The 22436-nt window shown below is 42.4% G+C and overlaps 1 protein-coding gene across 4 annotated transcripts in view; it reads right to left on the bottom strand.

Moving 5' to 3' along the window:
• ARHGEF10L (Rho guanine nucleotide exchange factor 10 like) overlaps positions 1–13083 on the bottom strand; it is a 64346-nt gene extending 51263 nt beyond the window's left edge. For 2 of the 4 annotated variants that reach the window (XM_075277832.1, XM_075277831.1), the window contains exon 1: positions 12797–12883. The gene's annotated coding sequence lies outside the window, so the exon portion shown is untranslated. Of the gene's footprint in view, positions 1–12796 lie in introns of all 4 variants that reach the window. The other 2 variants (XM_075277829.1, XM_075277830.1) reach the window with 2 other exon arrangements.
• Positions 13084–22436: the final 9353 nt, after the last annotated feature.

The following is a 22436-nucleotide window of genomic DNA, read 5'->3' as shown; positions in this document are numbered from 1 at the left end:
AGCCTTTTCCGTGAGCTGTATGTTCCGACTCACGGAAAAAAGAAGCGAGCTGCCCTTTCTTCAGGTGGATTCCGCGGCTGATTCAGCACCGGCGTCCGCCTCGCGGCAGCACCCTCTGGTCTAGGCCCATACATTTGGGCCTACTCCGGAGTGCAAAGTCACGGCAGGTACATTTTGGTCCTATTCTGACACGGCTTCCTGCATCACAATCAGGACCAAAATACGTGGTCACTAGCCCTTAGTCCTGAGATCAGATTATCTGTGGAGAAAGCTTGCAAGCAGCAATTATAATAATGGTAACTGCAGCTCTGGATGTGACTGGAGTAGAAGATAGAACTCAGCATAGGCAGAGTGGCCCAGAATAATGGCCCCTACGCAGGAAGGTGCTGGAGAATGTTAGCTATAAATAACCCGGTGAATCATGGGATTCCATGTACATTACTATCTCAGTGTTCAGACTTGTTTTTGCACCGTCCAGAGCAGCCGCAGGTGAAACAGTGAAAATACCTGCGGAGCGGCCGACAGCGGAACAATCGGGTTCTGCAGGAATTCACTGTAACATGTAGTCAGTGTCACCAAACTATTACTCAACAGAATGAGCAAGATGGAGCGCCCCTGTAAATCAGGTTATAGTAACATATAGATTGCAGCTCAGGCGAATAAAAGTGATATTACCAACAAGGGGCGGGGCTGTGACAACCACTGAGACATAATAGAGTCTGGTGTCAGCAGTAATAGCTGTTACTGTAGTATAATGTGTATGGATCTAATATCAGATCACAATGGAATTATATTATTATTCTATCAGTAAGAGGTGGCGGGGCTGTGACAACCTCTCAGACATGATATAGAGGCTGGTTGTCAGTAGTAATAGATAGAACAGCTCTTACAGTAGTATAAGGTATGCGGATCTCATGTCTGATCATATCATTATATCGTATTCAGTGATGTCAGTAACAGGGGGCGGGGCTGTGACAACCTCTCAGACATGATATAGAGGCTGGCTGTCAGCGGTAATAGACTGTAGGACTGTGTGGATTTCATGGACTGAGACGTTCAATGTGCAGGTAACTCATGTGAATCCAGCAGCAGGGGATTATGAGTTTTGGGTGGAGTTACCTTTTAATAATTAAACACAGTTAGAAGTCATGTACAGGGTGATGAATATTTGCCTCTGGGAGAACCATCTGGGTCAAGACAACAAGCCTATTAGTCAGATCCATGACCAGTGTGCAGCAGTCTAATTCGGTCATCCAGCTTTTCCAGATTCCTGAATGATAATTTCAGGTGTATTAAGTAACCCTCCACATAGTGATGTAAAATTCAGAAGATTTGCCATTCAAAATTTTAGAAATCTGGAAGCCACCAACCAGTAAAAGCTGATAATGTGACCAGGATGATTGCTACCCAGCTTTCCCAATAACAGATATAATTCTGAAGCAGCTACAGCATCTTTTAACAACTTAAAGGGGATGAATCAGCTAATAACTCCCTGCAGCTGCCTTAGGGCAAGTTCACATGCAATTTTTTGGTCAGGGTTTCTTGGTCAGGCCGTAATCGCCTCAAAACCCTGACCAAAAAGATGTCTTCCATTGAAATCAATAAGAGCCGCTCAGGAGCTTTTTCCAGGAGCCATTTCTTCTGGCTCCTGGAAGAAAGAAGCGAGGTGCTCATTCTATAGGCCGAGTCACCTCACAATTCGGCCTGAAGAATCTCCCTCCTCCGGACAAGGACCATTCTTTAGGCCTAATCCGTAGCGCAGCTGGATGCGATGCAGTGTACCGGCTTACAGTTGCAGCTAACTCGGTTTTTGGATCGGAACCTGAGGCATCCTCCACCTCAGGTTCCGCTCCAAAAAACCTGTGTGAACTTACCCTTAGTGATCAGCTGGAAAGAGCGTCAATATACCACCATAGAAAACATGGCTGCATGGAGTCCACATTCTAGTCCCCCAATTCCTCCCATATGATGAGTGTTTGCCCTAATAGAGAACATGGACAGAGGTTCTTGAGTTAAGAGAATGTCTTTAAGAAGTTATTTCCAGGATATTATCTGATGATTATAAATGGACAAACACTCTATCATGTCATGTGAAAATCTCAGAAAATGTACATGAAAAGTACACGACAAAGATAGAGACAGCATCACTAACAGCAGGACAAGAGAAGTAGTACTGTGCAGTGTCCATATATACAGGACAAGAGAAGTGGTACTGTGCAGTGTCCATATATACAGGACAAGAGAAGTGGTACTGTGCAGTGTCCATATATACAGAATAAGAGCAGATACTGAGAATTACACCAGTATACAGGACAAGAGAAGTGGTACTGTGCAGTGTCCATATATACAGGATAAGAGCAGATACTGAGAATTACACCCAGCATACGGGCCAAGAGAAGTAGTACTGTGCAGTGTCCATATATACAGGATAAGAGCAGATACTGAGAATTACACCAGTATACAGGACAAGAGAAGTGGTACTGTGCCGTGTCCATATATACAGAATAAGAGCAGATACTGAGAATTACACCCAGTATACAGGACAAGAGAAGTGGTACTGTGCAGTGTCCATATATACAGGATAAGAGCAGATACTGAGAATTACACCCAGCATACGGGCCAAGAGAAGTAGTACTGTGCAGTGTCCATATATACAGAATAAGAGCAGATACTGAGAATTACACCCAGTATACAGGACAAGAGAAGTGGTACTGTGCAGTGTCCTATATACAGAATAAGAGCAGATACTGAGAATTACACCAGTATACAGGACTAGAGAAGTGGTACTGTGCAGTGTCCTATATACAGAATAAGAGCAGATACTGAGAATTACACCCAGTATACAGGACAAGAGAAGTGGTACTGTGCAGTGTCCATATATACAGAATAAGAGCAGATACTGAGAATTACACCCAGTATACAGGACAAGAGAAGTGGTACTGTGCAGTGTCCTATATACAGAATAAGAGCAGATACTGAGAATTACACCCAGTATACAGGACAAGAGAAGTGGTACTGTGCAGTGTCCTATATACAGAATAAGAGCAGATACTGAGAATTACACCAGTATACAGGACTAGAGAAGTGGTACTGTGCAGTGTCCTATATACAGAATAAGAGCAGATACTGAGAATTACACCCAGTATACAGGACAAGAGAAGTGGTACTGTGCAGTGTCCATATATACAGAATAAGAGCAGATACTGAGAATTACACCCAGTATACAGGACAAGAGAAGTGGTACTGTGCAGTGTCCTATATACAGAATAAGAGCAGATACTGAGAATTACACCCAGTATACAGGACAAGAGAAGTGGTACTGTGCAGTGTCCATACATACAGAATAAGAGCAGATACTGAGAATTACACCAGTATACAGGACAGGAGAAGTGGTACTGTGCAGTGTCCATATATACAGAATAATGGCAGATACTGAGAATTACACCAGTATACAGGACAAGAGAAGTGGTACTGTGCAGTGTCCATATATACAGAATAAGAGCAGATACTGAGAATTACACCAGTATACAGGACAGGAGAAGTGGTACTGTGCAGTGTCCATATATACAGAATAAGAGCAGATACTGAGAATTACACCAGTATACAGGACAAGAGAAGTGGTACTGTGCAGTGTCCATATATACAGAATAAGAGCAGATACTGAGAATTACACCAGTATACAGGACAGGAGAAGTGGTACTGTGCAGTGTCCATATATACAGGATAAGAGCAGATACTGAGAATTACACCAGTATACAGGACAAGAGAAGTGGTACTGTGCAGTGTCCATATATACAGAATAAGAGCAGATACTGAGAATTACACCCAGCATACGGGCCAAGAGAAGTGGTACTGTCCAGTGTCCATATATACAGGATAAGAGCAGATACTGAGAATTACACCCAGTATACAGGACAAGAGAAGTGGTACTGTGCAGTGTCCATATATACAGAATAAGAGCAGATACTGAGAATTACACCCAGTATACAGGACAAGAGAAGTGGTACTGTCCAGTGTCCATATATACAGTGTTGGCCAAAAGTATTGGCACCCCTGCAATTCTGTCAGATAATACTCAGTTTCTTCCAGATAATGATTACAAGCACAAACTCTTTGGTAATATCTTCATTTATTTTGCTTGCAATGAAAAAACACAAAAGAGAATGAAAAAAAAGTCAAATTATTGATCATTTTACACAAAACTCCAAAAATGGGCCGGACAGAAGTATTGGCGCCCTCAGCCTAATACTTGGTAGCACAACCTTTAGACACAATAACTGTGCACAACCGCTTCCAGTAACCATCAATGAGTTTCTTACAAGGCTCTGCTGGAATTTTAGACCATTCTTCTTTGGCAAACTGCTCCAGGTCCCCCCTGAGATGTGAAGGGGGCCTTCTCCAAACTGCCATCAAGAGATCTCTCCTCCCCCACAGGTGTTCTATGGGATTCAGGGCTGGACTCATTGCTGCCACTTTACAAGTCTCCAGGGCTTTCTCTCACCACCATTTTCTAGTGCTGACCTGAAGTGTGTTTTGGGTCATTGTCCTGCTGGAAGACCCATGACCTCTGAGGGAGACCCAGCTTTCTCACACTGGGCCCTACATTATGCTGCACAATGTGTTGGTCGTCTTCAGACTTCATAATGCCATGCACACGATCAAGCAGTCCAGTGCCAGAGGCAGCAAAGCAACCCCAAAACATCAGGGCACCTCCGCCATGTCTGACTGTAGGGACCGTGTTCTTTTCTTTGAAGGCCTCTTTTTTCCTGTAATCTCTATGTTGAGGCCTTTTCCTACTTTTGTCTCATCTGACCAGAGAACATTCTTCCAGAACGTGTTTGGCTTTCTCAGGTAAGTTTTGGCAAACTCCAGCCTGGCTTTTTTATGTCTCTGGGTAAGAAGTGGGGTCTTCCTGGGTCTCCTACCATACAGTCCCTTTTCAGTCAGACGCTGACGGATAGTACGGGGTGACACTGTTGTACCCTCGGACTGCAGGGCAGCTTGGACTTGTTTGGGTGTTAGTCGAGGTTCTTTATCCACCATCCGCACAATCTTGCGTTGAAATCTCTCGAAAATTTTTCTTTTCCGTCCACATCTAGGGAGGTTAGCCACAGTGCCATGGGCTTTACACGTCTTGATGACACTGCGCACGGTAGACACAGGAACATTCAGGTCTTTGGAGATGGACTTGTAGCCTTGAGATTGCTCATGCTTCCTCACAATTTTGCTTCTCAAGTCCTCAGACAGTTCTTTGGTCTTCTTTCTTTTCTCCATGCTCAATGTGGTCACACAAGGACACAGGACAGAGGTTGAGTCAACTTTAATCCATTTCAACTGGCTGCAAGTGTGATTTAGTTATTGCCACCACCTGTTAGGTGCCTCAGGTAAGTAACAGGTGCTGATAATTACACAAATTAAAGAAGCATCACATGATTTTTCAAACAGTGCCAATACTTTTGTCCACCCCCTTTTTTATGTTTGTTGTGGAATTATATCCAATTTGGCTTTTTGACAATTCTTTTTGTGGTTTTCCATTGAAAACAAATTAAATGAAGACAATAATACCAAAGAATTTGTGATTGCAATAATTTTCTGGAAGAAACTGAGTATTATCTGACAGAATTGCAGGCATGCCAATACTTGTGGCCAACACTGTACAGAATAAGAGCAGATACTGAGAATTACACCAATATACAGGACAGGAGAAGTGGTACTGTGCAGTGTCCATATATACAGAATAAGAGCAGATACTGAGAATTACACCAGTATATAGGACAAGAGAAGTGGTACTGTGCACTGTCCATATATACAGAATAAGAGCAGATACTGAGAATTACACCAGTATACAGGACAAGAGAAGTGGTACTGTGCAGTGTCCATATATACAGAATAAGAGCAGATACTGAGAATTACACCCAGTATACAGGACAAGAGAAGTGGTACTGTGCAGTGTCCTATATACAGAATAAGAGCAGATACTGAGAATTACACCAGTATACAGGACAGGAGAAGTGGTACTGTGCAGTGTCCATATATACAGAATAAGAGCAGATACTGAGAATTACACCCAGTATACAGGACTAGAGAAGTGATACTGTGCAATGTCTATATACACAAAATAATGTCAGAAACTGAGCATTGCAGGAAAAGAGAAGTGGTACTGTGTACTGACCATTTATGCAGAATAAGAGCAGATACTGAGAATTACACCAGTATACAATATACAGGACAGGAGAAGTGGTACTGTGCAGTGTCCATATATACAGAATAAGAGCAGATACTGAGAATTACACCAGTATACAGGACAAGAGAAGTGATACTGTGCAGTGTCCTATATATACAGAATAAGAGAAGTGGTACTGTGCAGTGTCCATATACACAGAATAAGAGCAGATACTGAGAATTACATTAGTATACGGGACAAGAGAAGTGGTACTGTGCAGTGTCCATATATACAGAATAAGAGAAGTGGTACTGTGCAGTGTCCATATATACAGAATAAGAGCAGGTTATAATAACATACAGAGTGTACATGAGAAGTAGTACTGTGCAGCACAAGACTGTTATGACCACTCCTAGGCAGGGAGTCAGTAGTGTTTCTGTCACCTACTTCTCACACCTATTAATATTCCTTGCACAGTGACATCAGCCCTTTCGGTGACACTGCTCTGTCATAGATGACCGTGGACATCACCCAGTCACAGATATGACATATAACATGTGTGGCGCTCCCTGCCCCCTCCTGACTCAGGGTTAATGCTACACTGGGTAACGTAAGCCTCTCAGGGTGTAACAGAGACTGCTCCAACCCTCCACTTGTCCAGCCAGTTACTGACTAATGTTCTAAATTGGGAAACATCCCATGATACAGACCACTGCCTGGGAGATCACCCGGCTTCATGTCAGAGCAGGAGAATAACCCTCAACCGGCCGCGTTTCTCCCTTCATGACCCGACCACGTCACAGCTGACTATGGATGGAACGATCCAACAGACTGTCCGATAAACTCGCTAATTCGGAATCAATAGACTTGTGGCAGGATCACACAATGATTTTTTTCTCGGATCTCCGCTTAGGGAATTTCTCAGAGGATAGTAAATTAATCATTTACCTCTGTTGGATGAGAGAACTTAAAGGGGTTACTCTTAGGATAGGCCATCAGAATTAGATTTGTAGGGGTCCGACACTCGGTACCCAGGCAGGTTATCACTACTGAAAAAGCGCGGTTTGTGGTATTGTTTACAATGTTATTGCTCACTCACCATACAAACTGCAGGTATTGCATCGCTGCTGCACAGATTTCAATGGGACGCCGCTTCTGTATCTACACTCGCTGCTACAGTTTGTATGGTGAGTGAGCAGCACAACTTTCGAAAGTAAATAATACCGCAAACCATGCTGTCTTCTTAGACCCCCGCAAATATAATATTGATGGCCTATCCCAAGGATAGGCCATCAATTTTAGAAACTGGATAACCCCTTTAAAAGGATTTTTTGGCCCCAAATCAAATTTTCATACTGATAATATGAGATCTATTGGGGTGCAACGCCAGGGCCAACACAGATCATCTCTTGCAGCAACTTCCGGGTTCCTAGTGGTTGGTTGTTGCGTGCAGCACTGCTCCTATAGATGTAATATGGCAGCCCCATCCACTGCATAGCAGTGGTTCCGGTAAACTATAGCACCAATCCTATTACTGATAGCTCCCAGAACCTGGAGGCTGCTAAAACAGATGATCTGTGCAGAGTCTAGTTACAAAAGTCCCCTCCATTCATAGGATAGGGGGTAAGTTGTTGATTGGTAGAGGTCCGATGGTTTGGACCCTCACCAATGACAAAAACAGGTTTATTTTGAACTCAGCTGGAAATGTTCGCCCTGCTCCATTCATTTCAATGAGATTGGATAAAAGCTGTCCTGGTAATGTGATGGACTCAAAGGTGTAGGGGTAGTTACTATACAGAGTGTACTGTAACTGTAAAGAATCCTATACTGTGCTTCTGTCACATGACCCGAACAAGTGATCCTACTTAATGACAGCAAATAGAGATCTTGAAAATCATGAGGAACTGATACAGAAAGTATATTGGAAATGTCAAATGCAGAATTTTATACAAAGACTATTAATTATTTCCATAAACTAAAAAGTCCCTTTAAGATCTGCTGTGAGTATATGCAGTGTATAGGTAGTACAAACATATATCAGGAGAGCTGTGATATCACATGAATTAAGTATAAGTTATATCAGGAGAGCTGTGACATCACATGATGTTATATAGGGACAGCTATTACATCACACGACTCTGTAGTGATGTCACATGACACATACTCATACCTTCCAACCGTCCTAGATTTGGCGGGACAGTCTCGGATTGTGGGTCCTGTCCCGTGGGCCTAGTCGGTGGGAAGGAGGGTCCCGGATTTAACTCATCTGCGTCCATGGTTTAATTTCCCCCTGTCATTGCCCCCGAGTTTAATGTCCCCCTCTAGTTGCCCCCAGTTTAATGTCCCCTTCCAGTAGCCTATCCCCATTAAAACTACCCCCACAGTTTAATGTCACCCTCCAGATGCCCCAGTTTGATGTCCCCCTCTAGTTTCCCCCAGTTTAAACTGGGGCACCAGTAGAGGGGATTCATTAATTGATTGGAGATGAACATTATAATGTGGTGGCATATAATGGGTGACTGTAGGCGCGTTATACTGTGTGGGGGCAGATAAAAATATGGATCAGAGTTGTCACGTTAACATAGAATTGAGTGGAGCCAAATTTGCAGCGGCGTGCTTGGTGCGCCACATGTAGTGTCCCTCTTTCTGTCCTTTGAAATTTGAACTCCGTTTTCAGGTTTCCATCTTCTAAATACAGAAGACGGAAATCTGTCATACCGAGTCCTACCGTGAGCGCCGGTGAGCGTTTTATGTGCTCCGCGGCTAAACCGTTTTTTTTTTAAACCGGACACAGAATACTGCATGTCCAACTCTGTGTTAGGTTTATAAAAACTGGTTTAGCCGCGGAGAGCATAAAACGCTCACCGTCACACATGGCTGGACACTTTTCAAGCCCATTCAAATGAATGGGCTTGAAACATGTCTGCAGGTTTTCGTCTCTTGCCCCTGTTTTGTGCAGGAAACGGAAACCTGCAGAATGGAGTACGGGCACAGATGTGACCGAGCCCTTACCGTTGTATCCTACAGTTGCTGAGCTTTCCTTTTTTCCTAGCTTCTTCCCTTTCCTCTATCTTATTATTGCTCTGCCTCTTTTACCATATTGCGTGCTTTATGACTTGCCCTACACCATGTCAGTATACACAAGAATGTTATCTAATCTAATAAGACACAATATAATAGCACTGCACTTCTATATGTACAATGACTAACACAAACTCCATAATACTGCAATTCACACTATGACAAAACACCACAATTCTAGTGTGAAATAGGTCTACATGTACACAGAACCCAACACACACATTTATTACATGTCCTGCCCCCTCGATATCTGTCCGTATTACCTTAGTATATAGAGGTAGTGCAGTGATTGCAGGGTATGAACATTCAGCAGGCTGTTACCTAAGGATCTAAGCGGTCAGTGACCAGCGTAGGTAGGTCATACCTGTATACCCCTTCCTGAGGACACCTGGCAACAGTGTCTATGTATACACATATCTATGTATCTATATACCGTATACACAAACAGGGGAGGATTAGTTATACCGATCTCCATAGTACTGTTTGGTCAAAGCAACAAACACCAGTATACAGTGTGTGAATATATATATATATATATATATATATGTGTGTGTAAAAATTCCTTATGCTTACCTACGCAGTGAGCACCAGATGTCCATGATTTCAGAAACCTAATAGTCTTCATGATCTTGGACCCCTCTGTCTCCCTATGTCACTGTATATAGACTGTTACTAGAAATCAGACCCTGCCCCTACCATTGTATCTCAGACTCGTCCGACATCTTTGCATCTTGTACGGTCAGGTAGTGTGCGTCTCATATACCTGCTCTTTTATGTACAACGTCCTAGAGGCTAAATGGTTTCCATGTAAATCACTCCCAAGAATCCCATAATGGCCGGGAATGTAGCAGCACTGGCCTAGGCACAACTCCACATCATATAGCCAGTGAATTGCTTTGTGCCAAGTCCTAAATACCATTGATAGTCCATAATTAAAGGCTCCAATAACAGTAATCTACATATTATCAGTACCCATACTAATGACTGGTTGTATGCTAATGGTAACACCCAAGCATCGATTTATACAACCACTTCCAGGAAGAATAAACAGAGGAACAATACAAAGTTCTAAGAGAGAAAGCTCCGGCATTATTTTGAGGCGCTGACTACCTAAAAGTAAATGTTTTTTGCACTTTTCATACAGAGTTGAAGAAATTGGTCAAATGTTGTATCTAAGTCACTCCATGGACATCACAGCCTTAGCTGAAAAACGTACAGGAAACTAAGGTTCTGTTCATCCAGAGTGTCCTGCTTCATTGATAAAATGTCAGGACTAGAGATAAGCGAGTACTGTTGGGATCAGCCGATCCGAACAGGACGCTCCATAGAAATGAATGGAAGCACCTGGTACTTCCACTTTGACGGCGGCCGGCCGCTTAACCCCCCGCGTCCCGGCTACGTCCATTCATTTCTATGCGAGTGTGCTGTTCGGATCGGCTGATCCCAACAGTACTCGCTCATCTCTAGTCAGGACTACAGTAGAGACTGACACATGGGAAGAAGTGTTCTAAGCTGAAGAAGTGACTACGACTCTTTTCACAATAACTGCAGCATCGGGCAGGATTGGGAAGGGGGTCAGAGATCCCCACTATGAAGAGAGGTACGGTTCCCAGATCTGTCAGACATTTTTAGTATATCCTGTGAAGGATGACAATACCCCTTTATCAATATCGGTCACAATCCTTGAAAACCCGAAGGAAAAGTCTTGCGCTCCATGCACAGTTGCAGCGCACGGGTCAGTAAAAACGGAACGGATAAAACATGGATTGGTTGGTATGTGTCATCCATGATTCGTGGTTTTCAGTGACCCAGACATTGACTGAGCTGCAAAAACGGACCTGCTCCATTTTTTATGGCTCTTTTGTCTGGCCCGGACACACATCTACATAAACTATGGCTGTGTATACAGGACCATAGAGATGTATAGGTCTACAGTTGTGCGCAAGACGTATTATAGCAGTTGTACCAAGTTTTGTAGCTATCTATTATTGATAGGCTATAGGAGATAACTTCATGACTTATGGTGGTCTTACCTAATGGAGTAACAGCCCAACCATGCACCTTCCAGTCCATTCATTCCCTATGTGACAGCCGGAGACAGCCAAGAACATTGCTCGGCTATATCGGCTGCTCGCAGAGAATGAACGTAGGTCTGCCGCTCCATTAGGATGGGGAAAATGGAGCCTTGTCTCAGGACCCCCACCAATCACAAAGTTACCCCCTATCTTATACTTGGTACAACCCTGAAATGAACATCAGACCCTCCTTCCGTGCACCGATGACAGCACTCTGACTGTCTAGTCACGTATTATAAGATTTTGCATGAATAATAGAAATCTCCTGCAGATCTCGATGTCCGAGATGAAAATAACCTAGGCCTAAATATAGCGAGAGGGACGACAACCTCCTATTAAACTCTATGAATTACGGATGGCAGCGCTCGCAGGTCCAGAATCAGGACATTTAGACTGCAAGCTCTTTAGACAACCTGCAAAAATACAGAATGTGGCAGTCTATAAGCCTCAGTGACCAGGACTGTCTAAAGGAAAAACTGTTGCCCATTGCAACCAATCACAGTGCAGCTTTCACGTCTCAAACTGCTCTGGAAAAATGAAAGCTGATATCTGATTGGTTGCCCCTGTAAACCAAACTTTGTGGTCCCTGTAGCTGTGGCCCCGGAACCAGAATCAAGGGCAAGGCCTCAGCGAGAAAGAGAAGAAGGCTGCCAACAGAAACCAATCAGAGAACGGCTTTCATTTTCTAACCTGCTCTGCTGTAAATGAAAGCTGATAGCTGATTGGTTGCCATGGGACCCAGCATAGGATTAGTGTCTGAGCACTTCCTGTGCTCCTTTCAATCAACTTTATTTATAAACAACTGGTGAACAAATTCTAAAACTTTATAAATGAGATTTGGTTATTTGAATAAAACCTGTAAAACCTGATAGACAAAATGTAGAAAATGTCTGACATGGCTGATAACGCCTCGAGGTTCCACCTATGTTTTGTATATTGATAGTACTGCCATGACATTAACCGAAAAAGGGGCGCACAAGTGCGACAAAACCACCACATGTAATAACGTGCGGGGGGGCAGTGTTTATTTACACCGGTCTATGACACTAATACGGTCTACAAGTCACATGACCCCTATATAACGCTGTCTGGGTGACACACCACATGTGCGCTGCGACTGCTTGCATCATGTAGCGGCATCGCCTTCTATTTTGAGGCACAAGCGCGGTGTAAGCCTCTGTATAGTGTAGCAGAGCCGGTTATGTGCAGAGCAGTTCACCTAGCAGCAGCTGCACACAACTCGTAACAAAGGGACTGTATGCAGAACAATGCTCTGCAGCTCTGCACAGCGTGTGAGGAAGGGGCTTTATCCATTATGCTCACCCGCCTTGGACTGACTATTGTGTAGCAGGACCCCCGTTACTAGGAGACGGAGCCCCCTCTATTATGGCATGGGATGGGATTAATAGGGTTGGGGGGGGAGAAGCTGATTGAAGGGCAAGCCTGATGGCAGCAGACACTCCAAGTGGGCACTTACCCACCTCAGCCTTTGTTATATCCAGTCCAGGCTCTCCTGCTACCCATCCTGCTCCGTCCTGCTCGTGTGGACTCCGCACCTGCCTGTGTCAGACACACAGTGCGCCCGCCCTCTGCCGCCCTCCTGACTATGCACGATCAATGACAGCGAGACGTCCCTCTTCTATTCTCAGCATCCAGGGTGACCAATGACACCGCCCAGACACCCACCCCACACGTCTAGGGTCTGCCTGCAAATATCCACAGCTCAGGTTGCCCAGCCAGACGTCAGCATTATAGTCCTCCTGTGACTGTCCTGAGCTCCGCTCATTCAACCAGCTGTTATAGGTCTCAAGGGACAGTCCATGATGGGGAATAAAGTGCCACGTGGTTCTATCAGAGTGTATCACACAATAGGATTAGATACAGCGGCGCAGCAGACATCACAAATGATAGCCTTAGATACAGCGGCTTAGCAGACAGCATCATACATAAAAGCCTTGGTGTTGCAGTACAGCAGACAGTATCACACATGACAGGTTTAGATACTGTGGCTACGCAGAAAATGTTACATGATATGCTTACATATAGTGGAGAGGGATTTGGGGATTTAGGAACCCATCTAACATGGCTGAAGAGTCACTAGGCCAAACCCCGTCTTTGATTCCTCTATCTTTCCAAATCCGACTCCTGCTTCACAAATGGCTGACAGCCATGGTCAGTGGGAAGCTGCAAAGCACAAAGCTAGAGACTGAATTCCTACAAACATCCTATGCGTGTAATGAATTATACAATATCAGTAATTAATATAAAAGGGAATTAAAAAAATAATCATTTTATTTTGAAGCCGAATTCAAAGTCAGTAACTTTTCCCCAACTCCAACTCCACCCAAAACTGGCCCACGCTCCGACTTCACCGCCAACTACACCAGTGGGTGTAATATGGGCACCTCTTTAATGGACATTGTTATTATATTTGCACTCATTGTGGGACCCAAAATCTACAGCAGTCCCTCACTGGCATAGTGGTCAGTCCTGGTGCACAGAATTGCACCTGTACTAAGAGGATGGAGCCTCTTCATCATTCTGGAGCATCTCGCTCCACCTGGGGAACTGATTAAGACTGGCATACAGAACACCAGTCTTAATTCCCCCAATGACTTACCAGACAGTGTCACACATAGGATTCATACTTTCCCAAATTTGCTGTGACTGTCACAAACAAATTTTCAGAAACAAGTCTTGTCCTGGGTGACCCAAAAGAGGACAGGGCTTAGCAAAACCCACCCAACGGTGGTCAGTCCACTGAGTTTGGAGTAATCCTGGAGGTAGGGCTTTAAGTGTCCCAACTTTGCCAACTAAAATGTTAGTTACAATGCAGAATTAGATACGGCAACTCGGTAGACAGTATCACATGATAGGCTTAGATATAGCAGCACATTAGACAAGTTTCTAACATGATGGGCTTAGATACAGGAGCTCAGCAAACACATGATAGGCATAGAGGTAACCGCATCACACAACAGGCCACCATTATGGTGTGAATAAGCAAACCTTTATTGTCATTACTCCTGGCTGTGTAGAAACCAGAGCAAAGTAGTACTGTGCAGTGCTCATACCTACAAGACTAGAGAAGTATTACTGTGCAGTGCTCATACCTACAAGACTAGAGAAGTGGTACTGTGCAGTGCTCATACCTACAAGACTAGAGAAGTATTACTGTGCAGTGCTCATACCTACAAGACTAGAGAAGTATTACTGTGCAGTGCTCATACCTACAAGACTAGAGAAGTGGTACTGTGCAGTGCTCATACCTACAAGACTAGAGAAGTATTACTGTGCAGTGCTCATACCTACAAGACTAGAGAAGTGGTACTGTGCAGTGCTCATACCTACAAGACTAGAGAAGGGGTACTGTGCAATGCCTATACTTACAAGACTAGAGAAGTGGTACTGTGCAGTGTCTATACCAACAAGACTAGAGAAGTGGTACTGCGCAGTGTCTATAACTACAAGATTAGAGAAGTGGTACTGCGCAGTGTCTATAACTACAAGACTAGAGTAGTGGTACTGTGCAGTGTCTATAACTACAAGATTAGAGAAGTGGTACTGCGCAGTGTCTATACCTACAAGACTAGAGAAGTGGTACTGTGCAGTGTCTATAACTACAAGACTAGAGTAGTGGTACTGTGCAGTGTCTATAACTACAAGATTAGAGAAGTGGTACTGTGCAGTGTCTATAACTACAAGATTAGAGAAGTGGTACTGCGCAGTGTCTATACCTACAAGATTAGAGAAGTGGTACTGTGCAGTGTCTATAACTACAAGACTAGAGTAGTGGTACTGTGCAGTGTCTATAACTACAAGACTAGAGTAGTGGTACTGTGCAGTGTCTATAACTACAAGATTAGAGAAGTGGTACTGCGCAGTGTCTATACCTACAAGACTAGAGAAGTGGTACTGTGCAGTGTCTATAACTACAAGATTAGAGAAGTGGTACTGCGCAGTGTCTATAACTACAAGATTAGAGAAGTGGTACTGCGCAGTGTCTATAACTACAAGACTAGAGAAGTGGTACTGTGCAGTGTCTATAACTACAAGACTAGAGAAGTGGTACTGCGCAGTATCTATCCCTACAAAAGTAATACTGTGCAGTGTCTATAACTACAAGACTAGAGTAGTGGTACTGTGCAGTGCTCATACCTACAAGACTAGAGAAGTAGTACTGTGCAGTGCTCATACCTACAAGACTAGAGAAGTAGTACTGTGCAGTGCTCATACCTACAAGACTAGAGAAGTAGTACTGTGCAGTGTCTATACCAACAAGACTAGAGAAGTGGTACTGTGCAGTGCTCATACCTACAAGACTAGAGAAGTAGTACTGTGCAGTGCTCATACCTACAAGACTAGAGAAGTGGTACTGTGCAATGCCTATACTTACAAGACTAGAGAAGTGGTACTGTGCAGTGCCTATACCAACAAGACTAGAGAAGTGGTACTGCGCAGTATCTATCCCTACAAAAGTAATACTGTGCAGTGTCTATACCTACAAGACTAGAGAAGTGGTACTGCGCAGTGTCTATAACTACAAGACTAGAGAAGTGGTACTGTGCAGTGTCTATACCTACAAGATTAGAGAAGTGGTACTGCGCAGTGTCTATAACTACAAGACTAGAGTAGTGGTACTGTGCAGTGCTCATACCTACAAGACTAGAGAAGTAGTACTGTGCAGTGCTCATACCTACAAGACTAGAGAAGTATTACTGTGCAGTGCTCATACCTACAAGACTAGAGAAGTGGTACTGCGCAGTGCTCATACCTACAAGACTAGAGAAGTAGTACTGTGCAGTGTCTATAACTACAAGACTAGAGAAGTGGTACTGTGCAGTGCTCATACCTACATAACTACAAGACTAGAGTAGTGGTACTGTACAGTGTCTATACCTACAAGATTAGAGAAGTGGTACTGAGCAGTATCTATCCCTACAAAAGTAATACTGTGCAGTGTCTATACCTACAAGACTAGAGAAGTGGTACTGTGCAGTGTTTATACCTACAAAACTACATAAGTTATACTGTGTAGTAGCCATACCTACAGGATGAGAAGTAACACTGTGCAGTGTTCACACCTACAAGACAAGAGAATTGGAACTCTGCAGTGTCTATACCTACCGCAGAAGTGGTACTGTGCAGTGCCCATATCTACAGTACAAGAGCAGTGGTACAATTCATACCCACAGGAGAAGAGAAGTGGTACTGTGCATTGCCCATATATACAGTACAAGAGCAGTGGTACAGTGAGTGTTCATAGAGAAGAGAAGTGGTACTGTGCATTGCCCATATATACAGTACAAGAGCAGTGGTACAGTGAGTGTTCATACCCACAGGAGAAGAGAAGTGGTACTGTGCTTCGCCCATATATACAGTACAATAGCAGTGGTACAGTGAGTGTTCATAGAGAAGTGGTACTGTGCAGTGCCCATATCTACAGTACAAGAGCAGTGGTACAGTGAATGTTCATACCCTCAGGAGAAGAGAAGTGGTACTGTGCATTGCCCATACGTACAGGACAAAAATAACAGGTCTTTATATAGCACTGACACAGATAATGGTTCCTCTGTGCTGCTACATACCCAGATACTAAACTATGGAAAATTTTCCAGACACATTTCCTGTTATTATCTGTAGAAGCAAAGTTACCCAACAGTGAGTACCCAAGCACATCCCTGTGCCACCCACCATGCCGCAGCCCCCTACTCACAGTCCGGGCATATATCTCCTCTTGGGTCAGAATCCACAACACGATCCCGAAACTGTGAGAACCAATGATTGTTGATGATAAAACTACTACCTGACTGTACACAGGACAAGACCAGACAGGAACTGACAGTCAGCGCACAGCCTCTGCTCCTGTCACCACCTGAGCTGCTGCAAGAGGCGGAACCGTGAGAAGGTGCAGACAGCTACTCATCTGGGCAACAAGAACCGCTTACAAAACCCTGGAAAAGAACAGAAGGTGTAATAATAAAAGGAAATAGGAAATAAATATCAGCACAAGCAGAGGAGGAGGAATAATATTAGATACTCTGATCAGCCATAACATTAAAGGTAGCTCTGACCCATTGAGCGCCTGAAGGTGTCCTGTGGTATTTGGCACGATTAGAGCAGAACGTCTATGTCCTGTAAGATGTAAGGTCCCCTACAGAGACTGGACATGTCCTTCCAGCATATCCCACATGACGAGGGGGCACTGTACCGATGGAAGAGCACACACACATTTTTGTGTAAACTGAAGAACTTCATCTTTGCATAGAGGCATACTACGCGTATTGGTTACTCTCACTTATAGTGGTATATAAGTATAATGGCTATACTCACTATATGAAGTATTCTCCTACTGGGAGTGCAGTTACAGCATCTGAGGCCTAATGGTCAGGTCATACCCAGGATGGTTTACAGCCATTGCCTAGCCTTATATACTGATATGGGTCTGAGCCGCACTACCCCCTACCATGACACCTGAGAGGCTTCTTTCTCCAGTACCGGCTTCTCCCTGTTATACTCAGCAGCCACCACTCCCATCCAGACTTACTGCCCATCACCAAGCTCCTCAGTAGCTGACTAGACTCAGACCTGCCTCCAATCTCACACTCACCAGTGACTAGTATTACTTGTGCCAGCTCCTTATGGTCCGCTGTAGGAGCCCCTTACTCTCCTCTGGCACTCCATGTGGGCTCAGCCACACACACATTCACTTCCTGCCTCCAGTCTCAATTTATACAGTAATCTATGGGGCTGCAGAGCCCTCTAGTGGTAGCTATTATCATTACATATATACATGTTATGCATTTGGTTAAAAAAAATCTATGTAGGGAAGAACACAACTCAATTAAATAGTGAAGCATCATCACATATAGGTACCTACTGTATGGGGCAGTATTATAGTAGTTATATTCTTGTACATAGGAGCAGTATTATAGTAGTTATATTTTTGTACATAGGAGGCAGTATTATAGTAGTTATATTCTTGTACATAGGGGCAGTATTATAGTAGTTATATTCTTGTACATAGGAGCAGTATTATAGTAGTTATATTCTTGTACATAGGAGCAGTATTATAGTAGTTATATTCTTGTACATAGGAGCAGTATTATAGTAGTTATATTCTTGTACATAGGAGGCAGTATTATAGTAGTTATATTCTTGTACACAGGAGTAGTATTATAGTAGTTATATTCTTGTACATAGGAGCAGTATTATAGTAGTTATATTCTTGTATATAGAGGGCAGTATAATAGTAGTTATATTCTTGTACATAGGAGCAGTATTATAGTAGTTATATTCTTGTACATAGGAGTAGTATTATAGTAGTTATATTATTTTACATAGGAGCAGTATTATAGTAGTTATTTTCTTGTACATAGGAGGTAGTATTATAGTAGTTATATTCTTGTACATAGGAGCAGTATTATAGTAGTTATATTCTTGTACATAGGAGCAGTATTATAGTAGTTATATTCTTGTACATAGGAGCAGTATTATAGTAGTTATATTCTTGTACATAGGCGTAGTATTATAGTAGTTATATTCTTGTACATAGGAGGTAGTATTATAGTAGTTATATTCTTGTACATAGGAGCAGTATTATAGTAGTTATATTCTTGTACATAGGAGTAGTATTATAGTAGTTATATTCTTTTACATAGGAGCAGTATTATAGTAGTTATTTTCTTGTACATAGGAGGTAGTATTATAGTAGTTATATTCTTGTACATAGGAGCAGTATTATAGTAGTTATATTCTTGTACATAGGAGCAGTATTATAGTAGTTATATTCTTGTACATAGGAGCAGTATTATAGTAGTTATATTCTTGTACATAGGAGCAGTATTATAGTAGTTATATTCTTGTACATAGGAGCAGTATTATAGTAGTTATATTCTTGTACATAGGAGTAGTATTATAGTAGTTATATTCTTGTACATAGGCGTAGTATTATAGTAGTTATATTCTTGTACATAGGAGCAGTATTATAGTAGTTATATTCTTGTACATAGGAGGCAGTATTATAGTAGTTATATTCTTGTACATAGGAGGCAGTATTATAGTAGTTATATTCTTGTACATAGGAGCAGTATTATAGTAGTTATATTCTTGTACATAGGAGCAGTATTATAGTAGTTATATTCTTGTACATAGGAGCAGTATTATAGTAGTTATATTCTTGTACATAGGAGGTAGTATTATAGTAGTTATATTCTTGTATATAGGAGTAGTATTATAGTAGTTATATTCTTGTACATAGGAGCAGTATTATAGTAGTTATATTCTTGTACATAGGAGCAGTATTATAGTAGTTATATTCTTGTACATAGGAGCAGTATTATAGTAGTTATATTCTTGTACATAGGAGGTAGTATTATAGTAGTTATATTCTTGTACATAGGCGTAGTATTATAGTAGTTATATTCTTGTACATAGGAGGTAGTATTATAGTAGTTATATTCTTGTACATAGGCGTAGTATTATAGTAGTTATATTCTTGTACATAGGAGCAGTATTATAGTAGTTATATTCTTGTACATAGGAGCAGTATTATAGTAGTTATATTCTTGTACATAGGAGTAGTATTATAGTAGTTATATTCTTGTACATAGGAGGTAGTATTATAGTAGTTATATTCTTGTACATAGGAGGTAGTATTATAGTAGTTATATTCTTGTACATAGGGGCAGTATTATAGTAGTTATATTCTTGTACATAGGAGGTAGTATTATAGTAGTTATATTCTTGTACATAGGAGTAGTATTATAGTAGTTATATTCTTGTACATAGGCGTAGTATTATAGTAGTTATATTCTTGTACATAGGCGTAGTATTATAGTAGTTATATTCTTGTACATAGGAGTAGTATTATAGTAGTTATATTCTTGTACATAGGAGGTAGTATTATAGTAGTTATATTCTTGTACATAGGGGCAGTATTATAGTAGTTATATTCTTGTACATAGGAGCAGTATTATAGTAGTTATATTCTTGTACATAGGGGCAGTATTATAGTAGTTATATTCTTGTACATAGGAGGTAGTATTATTAGTTATATTCTTGTACATAGGCGTAGTATTATAGTAGTTATATTCTTGTACATAGGAGTAGTATTATAGTAGTTATATTCTTGTACATAGGAGCAGTATTATAGTAGTTCTATTCTTGTACATAGGAGCAGTATTATAGTAGTTATATTCTTGTACATAGGCGTAGTATTATAGTAGTTATATTCTTGTACATAGGAGTAGTATTATAGTAGTTATATTCTTGTACATAGGAGCAGTATTATAGTATATTCTTGTACATAGGAGCAATGTTAAGAATTGAGTCAAGTTAAAACAAGAATTAGACTTGTAAGATTTGTTGTTATTTCTGCTGGTATATAAGAATATCCAGTTGCTTTCAGTTGTGCATTGTTAATTTACCGCACCTCCTAGAACAGTACGCCAGGCATTCTGTAAAGTCTTTTCTTTGTACTGTGGTTGTGAGAACATATGAAGATAATAGTCGGCGCCCTGCCAGGGTGAATCAGAAGATCTCACCTAATTTGAGTAGCAGACATCTTGCCAAACTAACTGTGTGAATAGCAGCTTCAGTTCCACTGTTTTCTTGTCTTACTCGCTCCTTAGCAGATAACCACATAGTGTCGGCATTTACTGCTACTATTACGGCAGATGTTCTCAGTCTGTTACTAAGGAGCAAGTAAGAGAATGATAATTGCTCGACCTGTAAATCTCAGAGCTATGGAGCAAGGTTTCTGTCCCAGTACATTGTCATCAGGCAGTGCTGGAATAAGATCAAGAGAATTAGGTTAAAAAAATTAATCTATTTTCTTTTTGGATAGACCTAATGACATCAGCACTTCATAGTATATAAATAACCATTGTATGGCCAGAGGCGATTGACAAGCAAGACACTCATAGCTCTACCTTCTTGGCATATTTAAAAGCCTGAGCTTCTCAGCTATGGGGAACCGCCCTTGAAGGAATCTTTGGTTTTGGGTTGGGGGGAGGGGATAATTGTAGAATTTTATCCAACTCAACTCTATTCATAGCAGCACATCAATGAGGGTCCTGAAACCGAAGCCAAGTCTTTGTAGGGTCCAGCAATAAAATGGAGGTGTACTGAGGACATCTGCTGGACATGTTGTGTAACTGCAACTGTGGCAAAGCGGCGGACATTGCAGCTGAGGCAGCAAAGGGGGCGCTGCGCTCCATTATCTTGTCCTTTACTGCGAAGGCCATGGAGTCATTTTTTTCAGTGGTTTCTTAGTTATATCTATTTCAGGAAAAATAGCTCCCATCAGGCTTTTCACCCAACTTTCCCAAAAATATGGGACACCCAAGTAGAAATGATAGATTGCTGCAAATTTCAGGTGCAGTTATGTCTCAGACAGATAAATGATTATCAGTGTGATCTGATTAGACACCAGGCATTGCCACAAGAGGGCGTAAAAGTCCCTTCCCCGCTGTCCTATAAAAAGGCTCTAGGAGGCTACTTTTGGGTAGTGTACCTTTTTGTGAGACACGTGTTGTGTGTATAGGAAGAGGGGCATTTGCCCCCCCCCCCCCCCTGTCTGTAAGGGTGCATTCACACGGAGTAATGTGCCGCGTGACCTGGCACGTATACGCCGTGTGAGATTTTGAGCGCTGTATACGCTACCATTGATTTCAATGGGAGCCTGGATCGTATACGCCGCGTTATTTTGCGGCCGCGAAATAATGCACCATATACGATCCAGGCTCCCATTGAAATCAATGGGAGCATATACGGCGCTCAAAATCTCACATGGCGTATACGTGCCAGGTCACGCGGCACATTACTCCGTGTGAATGCACCCTAATTCCCAGTTATCCCTGAGCTGGTGGCTGGACACTAGCTGCCATGATGTCTCCCATACACTGCCCCTGTGTCTCTCTGCAGCACAGTCGCAGCCTCAGCAGCATGGAGGACATTATACAGCAGTTCTGGAGTGAGATAGAAAACTTACCAGAGCTTCAGCAGCATCTTGACTGCCTCCTCCTCCTCATAGACTCCTATAGGCAGCTGTAACCTGATCTCTTACTGATCTCTCACTGATCTGATAATCTGTCTCGTCTCTCAGAGACGGATTT

Source organism: Leptodactylus fuscus, chromosome 6, assembly GCF_031893055.1.
Source record: "Leptodactylus fuscus isolate aLepFus1 chromosome 6, aLepFus1.hap2, whole genome shotgun sequence".
Classification (NCBI taxonomy): Eukaryota; Metazoa; Chordata; class Amphibia; order Anura; family Leptodactylidae; genus Leptodactylus; species Leptodactylus fuscus.
This window is presented reverse-complemented; position numbering and strand designations above follow the sequence as displayed.